Below are 23,594 nucleotides of genomic sequence, written 5' to 3'. Positions count from 1 at the left end.
GGTAAATTAAGTAAAAATATACTAGAAAGAGTTAACTATCAAATTAAATCAACATATAAGCTAAATCTATGGATTAACACAGCGGATACCATTAAATGGTTTTCCAATATACATAATAAAAAGAATTGTACTTTCTTACAATTCGATATTGTGAATTACTATCCCTCCATATCTAAGGAACTATTCGAAGAGGTGATGGAGTTTGCTAAACTCCTGTCTGATATAAAAGACACTGAAATTGAAATTATACGGACATGTAGAAATACTACATTAATTAGTGGAAATGATCAGTGGTTGAAAAAAGATCAAAATGACCTGTTTGACATTTCCATGGGGTCTTTGGATTCGGCTGAAATGACAGACTTAGTAGGTCTATTCATACTATACAACTTAACCAAAGACATCAATGTCATGGATATAGGCTTGTATCGTGATGATGGACTGATGATCATCAAGGAATCCAACGGCCCTAAATGTGAAAGAACCAAAAAGATTATCTTAAATGAATTCCGTAGAATTAAATTAAAAGTGGATATTATATCAGATGTTAAAACTGTAAATTTTTTGGATGTGAACTTTGATTTAAGGAAAGGCATCTACCAACCATATAGGAAGGAAAACTCAAACCCAATTTATGTACACCCCCTATCAAATCACCCAAAATCTATCATTAGGCATATCCCCAAATCCATTAGTAAAAGAATCAGTGACAATTCTTCCAATCTTGAAACATTTAATAAACATAAATATTTCTATAACAGGGCCCTTAAGGATAGTGGATACAAAAACACCCAAATTGAGTTCATAGAACCAACACACCCAAACACAAATACAAATAGAAACCGTAAGAGAAAAATCCTGTGGTACAATCCCCCTTTTAATCTGAAACTTAAAACAAATCTAGGAATGAAATTCTTAAACTTAATTAAAAAGCACTTCCCTATTAATAACATACTACATAAAATTTTCAATAAAAATACAATAAAACTTAGTTATAGCTGTAATGAAAACCTTGAAAAAATAATTAAAAAACATAATAACAAAATATTAAACAAAAATAGCACACCCATTGCTACCGAAAGTTGTAACTGTAGAATTAAATCAAAATGCCCTCTTAAAGGAAATTGTCAAATTACTTCTGTAGTGTACCAAGCAACTATTTCTACTAAGGAAAATCCGAATGAAAAAAAATATTACATAGGAATGACAAATAACAATTTTAAAGAAAGATTTACCGGTCACAAGTGCTCTTTTGAAAATAATGAGTACAAAAATAGAACTTCCTTGTCTAAATATTACAATGAACTAGTAGAGCAAGGTTACTCCCCAATAGTAAATTGGAAAATTTTAAAGAAAGCGAAAACCTGTTCATCTTTAAACTCGCCTTGCTACCTATGTCTTTATGAGAAATTATTTATACTTACTTTTAGAGAAAGAGATAAATTATTAAATAAGAAGCACGAAAATTCAATTAATTGCAAGCATTATAAAACCCATCTTTTAAGTAATTTAGTTTAGATATAAAATTTAAATAAATTAAAAATTGTCACTGATTTCTATAATTTATTAATATTCTATTAATATACTTTCTCCTCTCCTGATTTCATTCTTTACTTCTCCTATCCTATATACCTGTGTGTTTATGTGTATATGTATGTCTCTATGTATTTATTTTATGATCGTGTGTACTTAGATCTATATATTTCTATATTATTTGGTATACCCTCCCAGGTTTATTCAATCCATTTGTATGTTTCTATGTGTGTATGCATCTATCTGTACCCTTGCCAAATTATTTGTATTCTTATGTATTTCTATATATATAATTTATGTAAATTATACATATTTATGTGTGAGTATATATATGTGTGTGTGCGTTGTTGTTTATTAGTATATGATTGTGTGCATATATTTGTGTATTTTTTGTATGTATGTGTATACATAAGATTATATATATATATATATATATATATATATATATATATATATATATATATATATATATGTATATATATATATATGTATATATATGCTTATTAGTATGCCGGTTGGTTCTCTGTGAGTATATACATATGTATCTTATTATTTTTAATTTGGGTAGTATCTACCTGTGCGTCGCTATTTTTGAAGTATTTCGTTGATTTAATTACTTCTTTTGCCTGAATATATTTATAGGTAAGTGTACTTGTATCTGTGTTATTAGTAATCTGGTATTGAATGTATTATTTTGTGATTTAATATGACTTTATATCTTTACTTAAATAGCTTAAACTTCCAACTTAATAGTATAGTTACACCTTTACTTATGTGCATGTATATGTATATATATATATATGTATATATATATATATATGTGTGTGTGTATGTGTGTGTATATTTGGGTATATATATATATGTGTGTGTGTGTATATATATATATATATATTTGTATTGTATTCTTTTTATATACATAAATATTAGTAGTTTTTTATTTATAATTATTGGACCTATTTAATTTATTTAATCCCCTCTTATGGCTAAATATGTTATATTAAAAAGATAATAAATATTAATTTTATTCTGTTTTTATTATTATTATTATTATTATTATTATTATTATTATTATTATTATTATTATTATTATTATGATTATTATGATTATTATCATTACTATTATGTTTATTGTTATTAATAATAATTTTAATATTGTTTTATCATTATTTTCTTCTTTTATTCATACATTTATCTAGTGATGTGGTGTGTTGCACACAGGGCCTTTGAGCGTGTAGTGTTGTAGCTTAGTGAATGTGTAGAGTGCTTAGCTGCTTGGCTTTCAGGTGCTTTGCTCCTCTTGCTTCCAGCTGTAATCGCCACCTATACTCGCAAGAGTGAAGGGGAGGCAGTTTAGTAAGCCCTGCCCACTGGTGGTTAGAGCGTCTCACTGGTCAAGACTCGCATGCCACCTCCTCGTGGTACATCACGGTTTAACTGGGTACCTTGCGGCCCCAGGCTAAGTGTATGTGGGATCTCGGAGTAGTCTGGAGCCCCAGAGGTGTTGAGTGCATGGCCCTCCGGCGTGAGGACACGCCCTGGCTTACACCAATCCAGACCCCAGCTATGTGGTCAAATAGCAAAATGTCATCTCGGCAGCAGGAGTTGGCAGTCATGGTATGAGCGCAGCTGATATATTTTTCAACCACCGGTCTCCCATGGCGGATCACTGAGCGGATGAATCAAGAACGATCAACGGTCAGGGATCAACACCCAGTTAGCGGGTACTGCGGGGCAACCTACCACTGCTCCAGCTGTCGCACTCCTGTGCTCCGCTGGGGTCCGCAATGTTGGGTCCAGAGGTGGATGTTCTGTTCTGGGCATGCACTCATCCACTACTTCCCTGCCCCGGCGCTTGACGTTTCAGGCAACTACTATGGATATGTCAAGAATAAATTCTCAGCGACTGGCAATTCGGGAGCCCCCTGCAGTCGGGGGTGCTGTCGTTGCTCGGCAGGGCCCGCGTTCTAGGCAGGCGCGCCCCGGTCGACATCCTGCTACTGCCTCCCCACTACACCTGGCCTGCTGGAATGTCCGCTCCCTTGGGGTGACTTCCTCTCTTGACAGTTTTCATCCTCGGAAGTCTGCTGTTATCGACCTGGAATTACTCCGGTTGGGGGTGGATGTCTCAGCACTAGGCGAGACATGGCTCACTGGAAATGGCTCCATACGTGAAGCTAACTTCACATTTTACTGGACTGGCTACCCTGACTTGGAGAGACCAAAACATGGAGTGGGTTTTGCCATCTGCAACAAGCTGCTCAGCTTTGTCGAAACTCCCGTCGCCATCTCTCCCAGATTAATGTCACTACAGCTACACACCACCTCTGGTCCAGTGTCCCTATTGTCTGCCTACGCCCCAACCCTCACCTCGCCGGATGACCAGAAAGATGCTTTCTATCTCCAGCTGAGTGAGACCCTCTCCAAAATCGACCGCGGTCACCGCATAATCATCCTGGGTGATCTCAACGCTCGAGTAGGCAGTAACACCAATGCCTGGCCTGATGTCCTGGGTCCTCACGGAGTGGGCTCTATGAATGAAAATGGACAGCGTCTTCTGGAACTCTGTGCTACACACAGGCTGTGCATCCCATCAACCTTCTTTAGGGGCTCACCGTGGTCGAAGATGACATGGCAACACCCACGCTCTAAGCGCTGGCACCAGCTGGACCATGTGATCACTCAAAAGAAGCACCTCCAGGATATCATCCACTGCAGGACAATGCACTCTGCGGACTGTGACACAGACCACTCACTTGTGCGCTGTAAGCTTAAACTAAAGCCAAAGAAAATCCACCTGTCTTGCTCAAAACCACTTTCAACGCTCAATGTTCTTGCTACTAAGTCCAAGGAGAAATGCCAACATTTTCAAGCTTCAATACAATCCACCTTTGGCCAGTCTGCACCCCCTCAGGATGCTGCCTCTGCCTGGCTGCGGATTCGTGACACTGTTGGAGTTTGCGCACTCTCCAGTTTTGGTAGACGTACAGTAAAGCAGCCGGACTGGTTCAGACACCACGCGGACACACTCCATCAAGCACTAGCAGAAAAGCGAGCGGCAAGACTGGCTGTGATGCAGGACCCCTCTCCTCAAGCTACTAGCCTCTGGAAGCAGAGCCGCTCAAAAGTGCAGCGCCTAACTCGAGAGGCTAAACACAACTATTGGAGTGACATCTCCAAGCGTGCTGAAGACTGCTCTGCCACCGGCAACACCGGTGGCATGTACCAAGCTCTGAAAGAGGCTCTAGGTCCTCCTGTGAAGAAATCATCTCCTTTGCGATCTCTGACCGGAGAACTACTCACCAATCCTGATGATCAGCTTGACCGTTGGGTGGAGCACTACAGCTCACTGTATGCTCAACCTGTAGCAGCTAGTGAGGCTGCTATAATAGCTGCTGTTCCCCAACTACCAGTCCTCCATGAGCTAGATTACGACATCACCATCGATGAAGTACACAAGACCATCAAGCTACTGAGGAACAACAAAGCCCCCGGCGTGGATGGGCTACCTTCAGAAATCTTCAGATGCGGTGGTGACTCACTAACTGAGGAACTCCATCATCTCTTCTCAATCTGCTGGAATGAAGGTACTATTCCCGATGAACTTCGTAACGCCAACATAGTTACCCTGTATAAGAACAAAGGGTTTCGTTGCGACTGCAACAACTACCGTGGCATATCTCTACTTTCCCAGCCTGGAAAGATCTATGCCCGCTTAGTCCTGCCACGTCTCCAGATTATTGCCAACAGAATTCTTCCTGAGAGTCAATGTGGCTTTCGACCTGGCCGCTCTACCACTGACATGATCTTTTCTGTTCGTCAGATCCAGGAGAAATGCATTGAGCAAGGCCGTCCTCTCTACGCAGTTTTCGTTGACTTGACGAAGGCCTTTGATTATGTTAGCAGATCAGGGCTATTTCTAGTCCTCCGTCTACTGGGCTGCCCTCCCAAACTCCTAAAAACCATACAAGAATTTCACGATCAGATGAAGGCTACAGTACAGTTTGAGGGCTCTCGTTCTAAAGAGTTCCCCATCTCTTGTGGTGTCAAGCAAGGCTGCGTGTTAGCTCCTACTCTGTTCGGAATATATTTCTCAGCTGTTCTGCGCCGAGCCTTCCCAAACCCAACTGGAGTGCTCCTTCACACTCGCAGTACTGGAGGCCTATTCAACCTGGCCAGGCTACGCTCAAAAACTATGGTTAACCGCGTACAGATCCGTGAACTCCTGTACGCTGATGATGCTGCCTTCATCGCCAACTCGGAGGTTGAGCTTCAGGCAATGTGCTCCTCCTTTGCTTCTGCCTGCGAGGAGTTTGGTCTCAAAATCAGCCTAGGCAAGACGGTGGTCTTTGCCCAGCCTGCTGGGCTTTCACCCATAATAACCGTAAACAATCATGTACTGTCAAACGTCACCAAGTTCACTTACTTGGGTTCTACAGTTGATAACACCAACAGTCTTGATTGTGAACTGGACTCCCGCATTGGAAAGGCATCAACAACTTTCGGCAGGCTTAGTGAGAGAGTCTGGAAGAACAAGTCCCTCTCGCTACACCTAAAGATCAAGGTTTACGAGGCCTGCATCCTCAGCACTCTCCTGTATGGCAGTGAGACTTGGTGCACCTACCGCCGACACGAACACCGTCTGAACGCCTTCCACTTCCGATGCCTGCGCACAATTCTTGGATTCACATGGAAGGATCATGTACCAAACACAGCTATCCTCTCCACGACCAAGAGTACTGACATGTACACAGTGCTGCGCATCCGTCGCTTACGTTGGGCTGGCCACACCTGCCGCATGGACGACAGCCGGCTACCAAAAGCACTTCTCTTTGGAGAGATAGCTGATGCCCCTCGCTGTGCTGGCAGGCCACGCCTCCGCTACAAGGATGTCCTGAAACGTGACCTCCAGGTCTTCGGCATCCCTCACAACACTTGGGAAACCTCTGCCGGCAACCGAGCAAAGTGGCAAGCTGCTATAAGATCTGGTGCCAAAAGATCCTGCCAGCAATACACAGACTTCCTGAACTGTAGAAGACTGAAGCGCCTTGCCAATCGTCGTCCTCGACGTTAAGGGCCTATGTATGTATGTATGTATCTAATAAAAACGCGAAAACTTTAAACTTATATCATTTAGCATAAAGGGCCTAATTAATGGTAGACGTATGTTTGAATTGCGTTGATTTTACTCGTGGACGTATGTAAGAGGATAAATATGCTAGCCGAATACATTCACTGCCTTTTTTGACACGTTCATTTCTGACGCTTGGATTGTATCTTCTGTTTGTATTTGTAATAATATGTTTCATTACTGAATTGTATAATTGTTCATAAATTGGTTGACACGCAGATTTTTTCTTTTTCTTTTTTCTTTTTCTTTTTCTATATACTGTCAAATTCTTACTTTCTCTCTTTCTCTATTTAACTAGATCTCATTATTCTTTCCTTTTCCTTCTAGTTCTTATTCTCTTTATTATAACCATTTATCTCTTTTTTCTTTTCTTCTCCATATCATATATATATATGTGTATATGTGTATGTGTGTATATGTATATATATATATGTATATATATATATATATATATATATATGTGTGTATATATGTGTGTATATGTATATATATATATATATTTTCTCTCTTCTTTTTCTCTCTATTTTGTTTTCTCTATATTTTCTTTCTCTATTTCTGTCTCTATTCCTTTTTTTTCTCTTCTCAATCACTCTCTCCCCATTGTAATCTTTTAACTTTATTTAAATTGCCTCTCCCTTTTTACTTTTTTATTTAATTAAAGTCCTGTGTTTTAAGTTTTTTAACGCCAACTTCTAAAGAGTTCCTACCTAAAATAAAAATCCATTATTCATTGAACTTTTGAATAGTCAAGTCGCTGCCTGATGATATCTGTTGTTTGATTGAAACAAGTGGCTATTTGTAGCAGCGGAATGTGAGCATGTTTATATAACAATAAACAAGTATTATCAGCTCTTTTTATTGAGCACTATCTAACAACCTCGTTGAATTCATTAGTCCATTACTTTTGAATATAAAAAAAACCCGAGTATATATATATATATATATATCAATGTCTGAGTGTATGTGTACGTGATATTTCCATATTTCCTATGGAATTAAAAGTTATAAAATCTGCAAAAAATTTCAAAGTGTGCTTATATGAAATTTTCCGGGGAAGACAATTGAAGTATTTGAGACTCTCAAACTGATCGAGGGGTATGAGGGTATAATCCTTTCAAACTTACGACTATAGAAATGGTGCTAAATTTTAAATTTCCCTCTTGACATGAGAGAGTAAAAGGGATGGCGAAGTATCCTTAAACGTGAAATATATCTTTTGTCGACGAGATTTATATCATATCTATATAATTCTCTTGGGTAGACAATTCATTGTGACCGAAATATTTCTTGTAAAACAATCATTTTATTGAAATATTTCTTGCAAAACAATCATTTTATTGATATATTTCTTGCAAAATAATCATTTTATTGAAATATTTCTTGCAAAATAATCATTTAATTGAAATATTTCTTGCAAAACAATCATTTTATTGAAATATTTATTGCAACACAATCATTTTATTGAAATATTTCTTGCAAAACAATCATTTTATTGAAATATTTATTGCTAAACAATCATTTAATTGAAATATTTCTTGAAAAGCAATCATTTTATTGAAATATATATTGCAAAACAATAATTTTATTGAAATATTTATTGCAAAACAATCATTTTATTAAAATATTTATTGCAAAACAAGCATTTTATTGAAATATTTATTGCAAAACAATCATTTTATTGAAATATTTCTTGAAAAACTATACTTGTATTGAAATATCTTGCAAAACAATCATTTTATTGAAATATTTATTGCAAAACAATCATTTTATCGATATATTTCTTGCAAAATAATCATTTGATTGAAATATTTCTTGCAAAAAAATCATTTTATTGAAATATTTCTTGCAAAGCAATCATTTTATTGAAATATTATTTGCAAAACCATAATTTTATTGAAATATTTCTTGAAAAACTATACTTTTATTGAAATATTTATTGCAAAATAATTATTTTATTGAAATATTTCTTGCAAAACAATCATTTTATTGAAATATTTTTCGCAAAACAATCATTTTATTGAAATATTTCTTACAAAACAATCATTTAATTGAAATATTACTTACAAAACAATCATTTTATTGAAATATTTACTGCAAAACAATCATTTTATTGAAATATTTCTTACAAAACAATCATTTTATTGAAATATTTATTGCAAAACAATCATTTTATTGAAATATTTCTTGAAAAACTATACTTTTATTGAAATATTTATTGCAAAACAATCATTTTATTGAAATATTTCTTGATTGTTTTAATCATTTGATTGAAATATTTATTGCAAAACAATCATTTTATTGAAATATTTCTTGCAAGCAATTATTTTATTGAAATATTTCTTGCAAAACAATCATTTTATTGAAATATTTCTTGCAAAACAATCATTTTATTGAAATATTTCTTGCAAAACAATCATTTTATTGAAATTGTTCTTGCAAGCAATCATTTTATTGAAATATTTCTTGCAAAACCACCATTTTATTGAAATATTTATTGCAAAACAATCATTTTATTGAAATATTTCTTGCAAAATAATCATTTTATTGAAATATTTCTTGCAAAACAATCATTATATTGAAATATTTATTGCAAAACAATCATTTTATTTAGATATTTCTTGCAAAACAATCATTTTATTGAAATATTTCTTGCAAAACAATCATTTTATTTAGATATTTCTTGCAAAACAATCATTTTATTGAAATATTTATTGCAAAACAATCATTTTATTTAGATATTTCTTGCAAAACAATCATTTTATTGAAATATTTCTTGAAAAACAATCATTCTTGCAAAACAATCATTTGATTGAAATATTTCTTGTAAAACATATTCTACTACCTATAAAAAGGACGTTTTCTTTGCAACATTTTTTTCAAAAACATCTTCATTGTTCTTGGAAATGTTTTTTTAAATCTTTCATATAATTAAACTTATGCTATGTTTAATCTTTTTATGTTAAAATTTTCTTTTCAGCGTTTGCATTCATCATTTGGCAATGTTGGCGTTTGCATTTTTCTAACAACTGTTCCGGCTCACTTCCCATAAACTGACATATGTCATGCGCTCTTGGATCAGCACGGAATAATTAAACTAACATTCTTTTTACTCTCTCCCTCTTCCCCCCACCTTTTTTTAAACAAGCGAATTCAATAAATAAATGAAAGAAACTTATGTTTAATAATATGGAATAGCGTCGCAATTTGAAATTCTGTTTATTCCATACTGGGGAGGGAAAGAGAGAAAAATGAATGGGTAAGATAAATAATAAGCTAAGAGTGAATAACTTGTTATTTTGTCTGTTTGATTTCTTCAATACTCCCCTTTTTCTAATTGAAACAATTTGACCTGAACACAAATCTACCTCTTAACCTTTACCCCTAACTGTAACCCTATTCCTTACTCACTTTTTTCTAATTCAAGTAATATCACCTGAGCTGACAGGGTGAATCACCAGGTCACAAGTTTTATAGTTATTATATTAAACAGATTTACTCAATATTTGTTTTTACTAATGATGTTTTTTCTTACACATTGTATTTATTGCACAAAATACATGTTAACATATTCCTTAGTACTTTCATTGAATCATACTTTAAGTTTTTTAAAATTTAAATCGTGTTAAATCTTTTAATTAGCCATAATTTGAAAGGCATTCCCCAAGTGTATCATCTCTTATTAGTTTTGCTTAACTTTCTTTCACTTTTGATTGGATGTTTATTCAACCACCCTCTAAGTGTGTCAATATCGCTGTGAGTATTTAGAGAAAAGTCACTCTCTCTTTTTATCTAATTTACATAGTGTGTCCGTGCATATCGTAAACACGTCTGTAAATTACGTAATATAGTATGACTCTTTACTTTTACATTATCTATAAATATGATATTGAAATAAAGAAACTTATAATTTTAATCATGAACTTTTAATTGATATATCAAGGCACGAGTAATGAAACTGAAAAGGATTTTGTTTTTACTAAAAAAAAAAATGTAAAAAAAATATAATGATTATAAAATGCACCTTAACCATTTCATGTACACAGTTGTTCTATAGCACCAACTAGAAAAGTTGTCATAAATTATAAATTTTGATTTGGCTAATTATATTTGTTTTTGTGAGAGTCAGGGACATTACGAAAACGTTTTGCATTTGTTATTATTTCATACGGGCCTTTTCGGGAGTCAGTAAAACGTGAGGGCACATACTTTAAAAACAAGTTGGATCATGTGCATAGAATTTCTGTAAAAAATCGTGTATGAAAGAAGAATTAATTTTCTCTTCACTATGTTGAATCCAGTTCGTTCCAACGAAACATTTCCACTCGGGAGTACTGGCAACATAATAATTCAGTTTTTTCTAGAAATAATTTTAATTAGAACTGATGCTACCAGATCAGACTGTCTGACGATATTGGCTTCCTAGGACAAAATGCGCCTAACATTTCTACTATTTTTCTACTTCCTTTTGCAAGACTTAATTATGTTCTGCAAAACCAAAAATAAAAACAACACATTTTCCTCCTTTTCCTTCTTCCCTTTTCCCTTTTCCCTTTCTATCTCCCCCACTACCTGACTGGTTTCCAAACTTAAATTGTACCAAAGATTAATACTGTAACCCTTTTCTCTCTCCCATTGCAAAACCCATTCATGTTCTGCAGGGAAGGGAATAAAAATAATAAAATCCATTATAAAACAACCAAACCAAACCAAACACTACAAACTAGTGATTAAAGATACAAAGAGCTTGCAGAATAAAATATTTCTACAAAATAACTGAATGCAACATAAATGCAATTCTCAAAATAACTGGATTCGGCATTAAATAACTCGAAAAGGATTGATATGCTGTAGAACAAAACAACCAAACCTAGTCAAATCTAATTAGAAAGATATCGAGGAAACGAATGCCAACAATAATCATCTGATCTATTCAGGATGACTGATGCTCATCAAACATCACATTCACAACAAAAAACAAGTTTTTTTTTTGTTTTTGTTTTTGTTTTTTTGTTTTTGTTTTTGTTTTTTTTTTTGTTTGTTTGTTAATGAACATTGTATACACATTGTTGTTTCACAACAAATACGAAAAGTTGTCGAGAATTATAAATTTTGATTTGACGGATTATATTTGTTTTTGTGAAAGTTAGGAAAATTAAGGAAGACGTTTTGCCGTTGTCGATACAAACCTTTTCGGGGGTCAGTTCAACATGAAGGCGCTCCAAGAACAAGTCAGATCAGATGCGTAGAATTTCAGTACAAAAATATTCATGGCTAAAATGGTTCATTAAAGTTTCACTAACATTTAGATTACTCGGACCACTTTTCTCAACTTGAGTGTGATTCGCATAACTTTCGGCCGATGTAACCTTCGAGCTTTTTAAGGTCTATTTTGTCGAATTCGACCACCTTTATGTCAAACATGGTAATCTGTATGGAATTTCAAATAGAACCCTTTATTCGGGGGTAGCATGCTTTCGTTGCATTAACCGTGAGTGGGTAGAAGTCTAAAATAATTCGTAATTGCATTCTGAGTATCACCCGCGCCGAGATCAAACATTCAACCTCAAAATGAGTATCACCCGCGCCGAGATCAAACCTTCGACCTCAAAATGAGTATCACAGCTGAATTTTACGTAGAAATCTATACGTTACGCCATGAATGTTAATATAACGTATTTTATTTTATTTAAAAAGAAAAAATAACTTATTAGTGTTTCAGATAACTGAAATTAATTTATACCCCCCCCTTTTCATTTTAAGGACAAAAAATATCTTATTATACCAAAGAACTGAAAATTAGTAACCAGCTTTACAAAAATGTCTCATCCCGAAAGTGTGAAAAGGAGGGGGGGGGCTAAAGCAACTAAACATAAAATTTAAATGTAGAAAAAAATAGTAAGAGATTTAAATACGAGTTCTTTTTAGTCAAACAAGTGAAGCATGCATCGTCCCCTGTGAGTACACAGTGAACGAGACCTAAAAAATGACTCAGTTATGCATTGCCCCCCACACACCATTTAGCCCTCAAAGTCCCCAAGGCCTTAACATATTTAAATTTGAGTTTAGCACCATGCAAAACTGCTAAATAGACATACACAGAAAATTTTGGACAAATATGGTAAAATGGTTCCCAAAAATGTTTTTATTAGCTCTAAAAGAGCCCTAGGACACACCCAAGTTTTGCAAAGAATAGACAAAAAAAATTATATAGGAATTTTATAAAAATCCAAGGTATCATTTTTTTTTTTTTACTAAGCACAAAAGTGTCAATTTTAGCCATTTTACCCCGAAAGGCACTCCTGGGGGGGGGGGGGACCGGAGTTTTCCCGGAGAATCCGTTCTGTTACTTTTTTACTCATATCATGTTTGATGTTTGTGCAAAATTTCTAAAAATTCCAAGGCGTAGTTATTGAGGAAAGTGCAGACAAACGAATGGATGAATGGACAAGGGTGAATTTACAGGTCCGCCCTCCTTTTGTTGGGGGACCAAAAACAAAATCCCTTTCACTTTAATTGGCCGTTTTCAAATGGAAATAAATAGTGACCGTTGATGTATACGGGATAATCACGTTGACTCACCCAAGTAAATCAACATTGAGTTTGGCCAGTACCATAATGGTGACCATTTGGAAATACCAGACACTTATGTAGGAGGACGTCGATACTGCCTTGCAAAAACCTAATGTCATCATCTCCACTGACCGGATATGAAAGCGACTGGGGACTGCTTGTGAATTTGATATTCCTATGATGCTTCTTCTAAGGGAAAAACGGTTCAGCTCGTCTATGTAAGTGCAACTTCGGTATAGGTTACAGCATAGCGGTTGTGACCAAATGTGCCATGGGTAGTGTATATACATGTCCATGTGCATGTATATACGCTACCCAGAAGAATCCCCGAACAAAAGAGGTATAAACCATTTTTAATTGGAAAATTAAAATCAAAATATAATGATGCTAAACCTCATTTCACTTATTTCTCCAGGAGATGAAACACAAGGTCATTTGCTAAATAGAAAAGTCAGTGTGTAAGAATTCACGCATTCTGACCTACAAAAATGCCCGAGCAGCCTCTTCAGCATTCCTTGGCTGGAGCGTTTCGAGCGATTAGCGATTAACTAATCCCTCTCAAATCTGAACCTCCTGTGACTGAATAGCGCCATACCTCAGAAACTAAGTCGCTATGGGGCCGATTGCCAAAAAACGTATCAACGACTGGTAATGATGCTAAGCCTCATATCTATAACCTTTATTCCAATTTTAATAAAAGTTCCTTATATAACTTGGATTCTATAAAATGTCTAACATGTATTACTTATTTATTAAAAGATATTGACATTCATACTAATGACTTTGGATCAAATTTAATGTAAATCTGAAATATTTGAATTTTTAAACAGATTTGATATATTATGCTCCATAGGAATTCTTTAAAATATTCTAAATAAAGTGAAATTTTAGGAATATTTATTAAAATAAAATAAAAGTTCATAAAAATCAAAAATATCTGAATTTTCAGAACCAATGCCCCCTCTTTGTTTCTGATTTTGACTAAATCAAAGTAAATAAAGCTCACATTACAACCACTTATGCCTAGAAGATGTGTTCCAAAATCAGTAATGTTTAATTAATGTTATAGGACTTAATCCTGCGCATATAAATTCATATATATATATATATATATATATATATATATATATATATATATATATATATACCTATCTTCATATAAATAGGGATATGTGCATGACACGGAAAGAGAGAGAGACAGACAGACAGACAGACAGAGAGAGGCTAACATAAAAATAGAGTGGCTGGAAGATGTAAATGTTATTTAATTACCATTAAGGTTATCCTGAAGTTCCGCGTGTCTATTTGCTTCTAATTTCTGCTGACCTTTCTACTTCACATTGAATGCCCTGGAAAAGTTATTTCTGATTAATATTTACCAGTTTAAGATATGCAAATGAATATGGCTGTTTATTTTTTATTTTTTTGTTTTTTTGTTTTTCCGAATAACAGAATCTTTTAAAACTGGAAAACATGAATCAGAAGATACTTTTCCAGGGCATTCATCATGAAGCAGAACGAAATCGAGAATCATAAAACACGCAAAACATGGGGATAGCAAACATTCAATTTTATTGTTGATAATAATTGCGTTTTTTATTCATATGTTTTTCTTGTTGCATTTTTTCCACATGCTCAACCAACTGTCCGTCGTGGCACAAGAGCGTGTAAATGAGGACCGACTACTGATGCAATGTGAAAGACGCGGCTCTAAGTCAAACAGTAGCTATAGTAGATGCTGCGCTGCAGTAGCAGTACGTGTAGTGCTGACTTTCCTTGATGCTAACAACGAGTGCAACTCTGATTATCAGAGCCGTGACAACAACGGCGCCAGCAACGGGGTAGGAGGCAGAGAAGATAACGCAGAACGAGAGGTGGAGGGGGTATTTTAATAATAATGTAACATAAATGTAGTAATTTGGCTGCCGCGGTGTACGGGAGAAACGGACTTGTATTTGGTGGGGAACATAAGACATTGACATCATAACCAGAAACCGGGAAAAATGGCGTTCGAGACGCACAACTGTTGCAAGAGCGGACGAAACGCTCTCTCTCTCTCTCTCTCTCTCTCTCTCTCGCTCGCTCGCTCTCTCCCCCCCTCTCTCTCTCTCTCTAGTCAAGAGAGTTCTAAAAACAAATCTTTATCATTTTATTCTTGTCCTGTGAATCCTCTCAGAAAGTTTAAGATGGAGCGCTGTAATTACTGCATAAATTATCAAATCACTTTCACGAGTAACATCATTTGCTTATTTAGACAGATATATATATATATATATATATATATATATATATATATATATATATATATATATATATATATATATATACATATAATGTGTGTGTGTGTGTTTATAGGAAATCTATATATCTATATATCTATAAAAATCAACGTGTCTGTCTGTCTGTCCGTCTGGCTGTCTGTGTGTCTATGTACACTTCCCTACGCAATAACTCTGTCAATCTTTAGTCTACAGACTCGAAATTTGATATACAGGTACTGAGATTGGGTAAATCTTTGTGATCGGTTGTCGGCCAGAAATTTTGCTGTTAAATGGTCAAAGTTTAGCGATTTGACCTTTGAGAACTCTACCAACCTCCTCCGACAATTTTCCGTCTAAACACTTGAAATTTTAGATATAGGTTCCTTGGGCATGGATTTAACTTAATAACTTGATTTGAGCCCAAAACAATAAATTTTAAGGGGTTATAATAGGGATCAAATTTTAAAAAACTAAACTTTTTTTTTCTTTACATAGCATACACCTCCAAACACCCGGGCAACGCCGGGCACCCATGCTTGTATATCTATAAAAGTGGACGTGTCTGTGTCTGTCTGTGTGTCTGTCTGTGTACATTTTCCTTCACAATAACTCTGTCAATTTTCAGTCTACAGGCTCGAAATTTGATATACAGGGTACTGAGATTTGGGAAAATCTATGTGATCGGTTTTCGGCCAGAAATTTGTCTGTTAAGGGGTCAAAGTTCAACAAATTGACCTTTGAGAACTCTACAAAACTCCTCCGACAATTTGGGGTCCAAACACTTGAAATTTCAGATATAGATTACTTGGAAATGGATCTAACTTAATAACTTGATTTGACCCCAAAACAATAAATGTTAAGCGGTCATAAAAAAGGTCAAACTTTAAAAAAATTAACTGTTTCTTTTGTTTTGTTTTTTTGCTTTGTTTTTTTTTCTCAGCATACACCTCCAAACACCCGGGCAACGCCAGGGTGAAATGCTACTATATCTATAAAAGTGAACGTGTCTGCGTGTGTGTCTGCCTGTGTGTCTGTGTACATTTCCTTATGCAATAACTCTGTCAATTTTCAATCTACAGACTCGAAATTTGATATACAGGGTACTGAGACTTGGGAAAATCGATGTGATTGGTTGTCGGCCAGAAATTTGGCTGTTAAGGGGTCAAAGTTAAACAAATTGACCTTTGAGAACTCTACAAAACTCCTCCGACAATTTTGGGTCTAAACATCTGAACTTTTAGATATAGGTTCCTTGGACTTGGGTCTAACTTAATAACTTTATTTGAGCCCAAAAGAGTAAATGTTAAGGGGTCATAATATAGGTCAAATTTTAAAAATTTGATTGTTTTTTGTTTTGTTTTTTTCTCAAAATACACTTCAAAATACCCGGGTAACGCTGGGCGCCTATGCTAGTCTAAATATCTACAAACGTGAACGTGTCTGTGTCTCTGTGTGCCTGTGTACATTTTCCTTCGTAATAACTCTGTTAATTTTCAATCTACAGACTCGACATTTGATATACAGGGTACTGAGATTTGAGAAAATCTTTGTGGTTGGTTTTCGGCCAGAAATTTGGCTGTTAAGTGGTCAAAGTTCAACGATTTGACTTTTGAGATCTTTACCAAACTCCTCCGACAATTTTGGGTATAAACACTTGAAATTTCAGATATAGGTTCCTTGGACATGGATCTAACTTAATAACTTGATTTGAGCCCAAAACAATAAAGGTTAAGGGGTCATAATAGGGATCAAAGTTTTAAAAAATTGACCGTTTTTTTAGGTTGTTTTTGCTCATCATACACCTCCCAACACCTGGGCAACGCCGTGCACCCATGCTAGTATATCTATATATCTATAAAAGTGAACGTGTCAGTGTGTCTGTCTGTCTGTCTGTGTACATTTCCCTACGCAATAATTCTGTTAATTTTAAGTCTAGAGACTCGAAATTTGATATACAGGGTACTGAGATTTGAGTTAATCTTTGTAATCCGTTTTCTGCCAGAAATTAGGGTGTTAAGGGGTCAAAGTTCAACGATTTAACCTTTGAGATCTCTACCAAACTCCTCCGCCAATTTTTGGTACAAACAATTGAACTTTTAGATATAAGTTCCTTGGACATGGATCTAACTTAATAACTTGATGTAAGCCCAAAACAATAAAGGTTAAGGGGTCATAATAGGGATCAAAGTTTTAAAAAATTGACAGCTGCGGTCTCTACCAAATTACTCGGACAATTTCTTGTCTAAACATTCAAAATTTTGCATAAAGAGTATTCAGAGATAGAGCAAGCTTTTTAATCGGCTTGGGTCGAAAATTTTACCTATCAATATATAGATGTATGTATATACGTTTGCATGTCTGCCTAAAACTTTCGACAGAGGCTACGTATTTTCACAAGATCAGTATCGTTTGAAGCTCGACCCTTCAGACGACAAATACCTAAATACCATTTATATCTTCACCCTCAACTGAGTACTTTTCTACAGGAAGGCGTCGCTTTTTTTGCCGATATTTTGAAAGTCATCTTCTCTTTTCGATTGTCTAGCCTTAATTAAAACCTACGTCACTCCCGGTTTGACGGTGGTCGTAACAGCGAAGATGTCACTTTTCCCCGTTCTTTTCCTCCTTCAAGGTACGGGTTCGAGCCTGCCTTCCTACTACCACTTTATTTATTTATTTTTTTTTTTTGCTCAACATACACCTCCGAACACCCGGGAAACGCCGGTCTAAAATGCTAGTATATATATATATATATATATATATATATATATATATATATATATATATATATATATATATATATATAAACATACCAACTAGTATTTCTTTAAATGAAGGTTTTTGCAAACTTTACATTTCTCCATTTCCTTTTCATCTGTTATTTTCTCCAAAATGCTTATTTAATTTCAGCAGTTTCTGAAGAACATCCATTTGTCTCTGATGAGTTGTTAAATGGTTACATATAAGCAGTCGCTGGAGAAGAGTTATAAAGGTATGCTCTGTGTATGTGTTAGAAAGGACACGCGCACTGGTGGGAAAGGATAAAGCACGGACGGCAGAGGGCTACAACAGAGCTCTTCCATTACTACCACACACCACCTCCACCGGTGGCATCTGCAACAGAGCCTATCGATACAGGATAGGTTTGTCAGTCAAAGACGCTGCTATTCGACAACGGACTAATCTGAGGTGCAGAAATGCATTGCTTTCTAAGACAGGTGAATGGATTTATCCGAAAATTGAACAAAAAGAAAATGAAATATGCGATCAAAAAATGTTGTATATGCAGAAACAGGACAGTTTATTTAACGAGACTTAGAGTTATATACTGCATTATTTTGCAATGTAATCATCATCAGTAGAGAGACAATCATTTCAATACGGTGGGAAATGAGTTACACACTTTGACGATCACGTCCTTGTCTATAGATGGCAACCTTCAGAAACGTGATCATGTTGTGGGCGTGCTTATTGGTCTTGGCCAAAATTATGTCCAAGAAGAAATAGTCAAGAGGGTGCAGTAGTGTGACCACAACCAGAAGTCCGGCGACCAGTAGTGATGACCATTGTTGGGTAGCCAGGCCTGGTTGTCTTGTCCTTGCATTCAGAATAAAAGACGTATTAGTGCCTGGTGGCGATCTTGTTTATTAGCACCCCCTGGTATGTCGTTTATTTTTAGAGTATCTGGGCTGCAGTCGGGTGAGAATGTCATCCATAAGTTCGGCAAAAAGTGGTAAAGGATTTATATAGGATCATTGTACTTCGCTGCACTTCTCTACTTGCATAAAAGCACTTTTGCCGTAGGCTGTAGTATTGCTCTCATATTGCTCTCATATTGCTCTCATATCTGGAGAAGTTCTGTCAAGGGAATTATTTTTTGTCTTGACAGAGTACAACATTTACTTCAGCAATCTAGCCTTCAGCCGTTTTGATACAAAAAATTGTGTTGTGCCTCTCTCTACTGTATCGTCATGCTTATAATAGATGCTCGACTGAGCTCCAATTAGTGCTTCCTTTCTATGTAAAATATTCACAATAATTCTTCTGGCTAAAACCACGACAGAAAAGTTTCTTTTATTTTCTCTGTGCCAAAATCCAAGCAGAACTTCCACGAAGAAAGTTCCATTCAAAAACATCTCACTTATGGAAATGATTCCACAGCATGGTCGTCTTCAAGTCTAATGTAAACAAAATATATCGATTTATTTATTTATTTATTTGCGGACTGTGGTCCTCATCTTCATGGTTATTGTTTCACGACGTTTCAGCCAATTATTCCCCCGACCTTTGTAATTACTATCTTCCATTGTTGTCGTTTCATCACCTGTTAACCAACTTATCCTCTGGCCTGCTAAGAGTAGGATTGAAACCCCTATCTTCAGACAATGTGCACCTGGAACCGCCCGAAGATAGCGGTTTCAGTCCTACCCAAAATGAGGATAACAGTTCGCAAATAAAAAATAAACATGCAAATTACTCATCTCCAAGAATTCTAATAATGAAAATAAAACACGTCGAGTCGTCCTCTTGGGAAATTAACTGAAGTAATCTTTGGCCTATTCCACCCACAGATTTGAATCATCGTCCAACTAATAATTCTTTTAACCCTTATCCTCGAGTGGCCCTCGGGCCTTAATAAGGGTTGAACAATCAATACAAAGAAAATAGTTTTGCAACATAATTTACTTGGAACGCATAAACCTATACCTAGAAGAATATATCAAGAAAATAAAACTGGCTATCAGATTTAATTCTACCCTTGAAATCAATCAATATAATCCATAATTGTGATAGATCAATATAATCAATAATTAAGATTATCTGCATTATTCGAACTACTTTTCTTATTTAGGTTGTCAGATTCACAACATTGCGGCCAATATAACCTCAGAATTGTTTCAAGTGCTTTTCTTCAAACTTAGGGACGTTTATATCGAACTCTGGAAACTTTACGCAATTTCTAACAGGGATTTTTTTTCAATCTATGACCGGGTACACGTGTTATTATTCTTAGATATTATAGTCTATAATACGGAGTGTATCTGGTCATAGATTGAAAAAAAAAACTGTTAGAATTTGCGTACAGTTTCAAGAGCTCGACATAAACGTTCCTGTTAAAATAAAAGAACTTGAAAAAAATCTGAGGTTACGACTCCACGTACCAAAATTTCTATTTTTACCCTTTTGTTACGGATGACAACGGATTGAAAGTTTTCTACATGTCTGAATATCTTACATATCAAATTTCAAGTTTTTAGTTAAAAGATTCTTTGAATATATAGATATTCAGTCATGCAGGAAACTTTTTAATCCATTGTCATCCGGAAAAAAAAGGCTGTAATGGAGTCAAAATGGAAAACTTGGTACGTGGAAGTCGTCGGATTTTTTACTGTTTGCTAACTGTTTCACGGATGCGCATGCGTGAATAGTTCACATTACAAATTACTTATGTAAAGATTACATCGTTTGGAAACGTCGTTTTAAAGATCGTGTCACGCTTGGGTAGTGGTAATCAGTTCCGGAAATGGCTGAAATCGTTTACACATTAAACATTACTTTATTTAATGTATATTTTTAACAGTGGGGTGGGGATATGAAATCGGTCCATAAAATGACTGCAAATATTTACGTTTTAGACATTACTTTATTTAATACTAGCGGGGGTACCCGGCGTTGCCCGAGTGTTTGTTTCCGGGAAGGAGGGGGAGTTTTAAAAAATGTTATGGTAGGTAAGTAGGAAGGATCAAACCCGGAGTCATGAGTAAAAGTAGGAAAATAAAGTGTGAAAAAAAAAACAAAAAAAACATCTGCAACGTTAACAGTTCGGCCACCAAGAAAAGTCCATTCCAGTTGTTTAGGAAAAAAAAAAAAAACGACTACGGTAGGTCGGCGCGAACGTGAAAATATAATGTGAATTGTCCAGCACGCTAACCACTACGCCACAGAGCACTGCAGCTTAGTTTAGTGATTTTAAATAACTTCACATGAAAGAACTACGAAGCCAAACCGGTGTTCTCTTCTCAACTGTTCCTTGTGAACGATCCCCAAACGGTGTTAAGTGGTGGCAGGGGGAGGAGGAATTTATTAGAGAGAAAATATTTTACCACTTCCATTGATCTTAACCGATTTTGGCCGTGACTTCTCAGCAGAAAAAGTATAGAAATCTAAGATTATCGAGGAATTTGAGAAATAATAAGCCTATAACACACCTCAGATATTGTTCTGCCGTTTGTGCATATTATATTTGCATGAAATATCTTGATTTTTAATCCTATTAATGTCAAAATCAAACGAAAAAAAATGAGTTCATTTTATTTATATAGAGAAGATAGAAGAAGATAGAATAGAGAAGATATATTTTTAAGAGTGGGGTGGAGGATATGAAGTAAGTCCGGGATAGGGCTGAAACAGTTTACTATTTAGGCATTACTTAATTTCATGTATATTTTAAGTCGTGGGTCGCGAATATAAAGTCAGTCCCGGAAATGGCTGAAACAGTTTACGATTTAAACATTACTTTATTTCATGTACATTTTTTAACAGTGCGGTGGCGGACATGAAGTCAATCCTGGGATTTACTGAGATAAGTGCAAATATATACTCGCAAAAAACGTCGCCCAGTATTGAATGAGATAGGTGGAAAACATATAGTAGCAGAATACTCAGTGTCGCCCGGGATCAAATGAGATAGGTGAAATATATATACTAGCAAAATACACGCTGTCACCCGGGATTGGATAAGCTAGGTGGAACATATATACTATGAGAATACTCGGAATTGATTGATGTGTTTGTAATGAAATAATCAGCCCAGGCAATATATCAAAGTTATTATTTAAGTAAAGAGGAGCGACATAGTGGGTTAAAGTTATGAAAATGATTGTCGAAATTAGTAACATATCCAAGAATTATGAAAAATTATGAAATGTGAGTTACTTGATTGGTGTGTTTGTAGTGAAATAATAAGCCCAGACAATATATCAAAGTTCTTATATTAGTGGGAGGGGGGCATAATATGGGTTATTTTATTATAAAACAATGATTGTGGAAATTAGTAATATATCAAAGAATTATGAAAAATGATCAAATCAGCCCAGGCAACATATCAAAGTTATAATTTTAGTCAGGAGGAGGCTCCAAGGTGTGTTAAACTTGTGAAAAATTATTGTCAAAATTAGTAACATATCCAAGAATTATGAAAAATTATTAAATGTGAGTTAATTGATTGGTGTGTTTAAAATAAAATAATTAATCCAGACAATATATCAAAGTTACTATGTTAGTAAGAGAGGGAGATAAGAATGGGTTTAATTATAAATAATGATTGTCGAAATTAGTAACATATCCAAGAATTATGAAAAATGATAATATGTGATTTAATGCATTAGTGTGTTTATCAGACCAAACAATATATCAAAGTTATTATTTTATTAAAGGGGCCATGATGTGGGTTAAACATGACAAAAACATATGGTCAAAATTTGTAACATATCCAAGAATTATGAAAAAATATGAAATGTGAGTTAATTGATTGGTGTGTTTGAAATGAAATAATCAGCACAGATAATATATAAAAGTTATTATTTTAAAAATGGGGAGGTTAATAATGTGGGTTAAAAATATAAAAAGTGATTGTCGAAATTAGTAACATATCCAAGAATTATGAAAAATGATGAAATGTGAGTAAATTGATAGTTGGGTTTTTAAATGAAATAATCAGCCCAGACAATATATCAAAGTTATTTTTTAGTAAGAGAGGGCGCTGAGGATGGTTTAAATTATAAAAATTATTGTCGAAATTAGTAGCATATCCAAGAATTACGAAAAATGATGAAATGTGAGTTAACTGATTGGTGTGTTTATAATAAAATAATCAGCCAAGACAATATATCTAAGTTATTATGTAACTAAGGGGGAAGGCGATAAGGATGGTTTAAATTATGAAAAATGATTGTCGAAATTAGTAACATATCCAAGAATAATGTAAAATAATAATATGTGATTCAATGTATTAGTGTATTTGCAATCAAATAATCAGACCAGACAATATATCCAAGTTATTATTTTTGTGGGGGGAGCGATAATGTCGGTTTAAATGATAA

This window comes from Euprymna scolopes, chromosome 24, assembly GCF_053919585.1.
Source record: "Euprymna scolopes isolate OS-2025 chromosome 24, ASM5391958v1, whole genome shotgun sequence".
Classification (NCBI taxonomy): domain Eukaryota; kingdom Metazoa; phylum Mollusca; class Cephalopoda; order Sepiida; family Sepiolidae; genus Euprymna; species Euprymna scolopes.
This window is presented reverse-complemented; position numbering follows the sequence as displayed.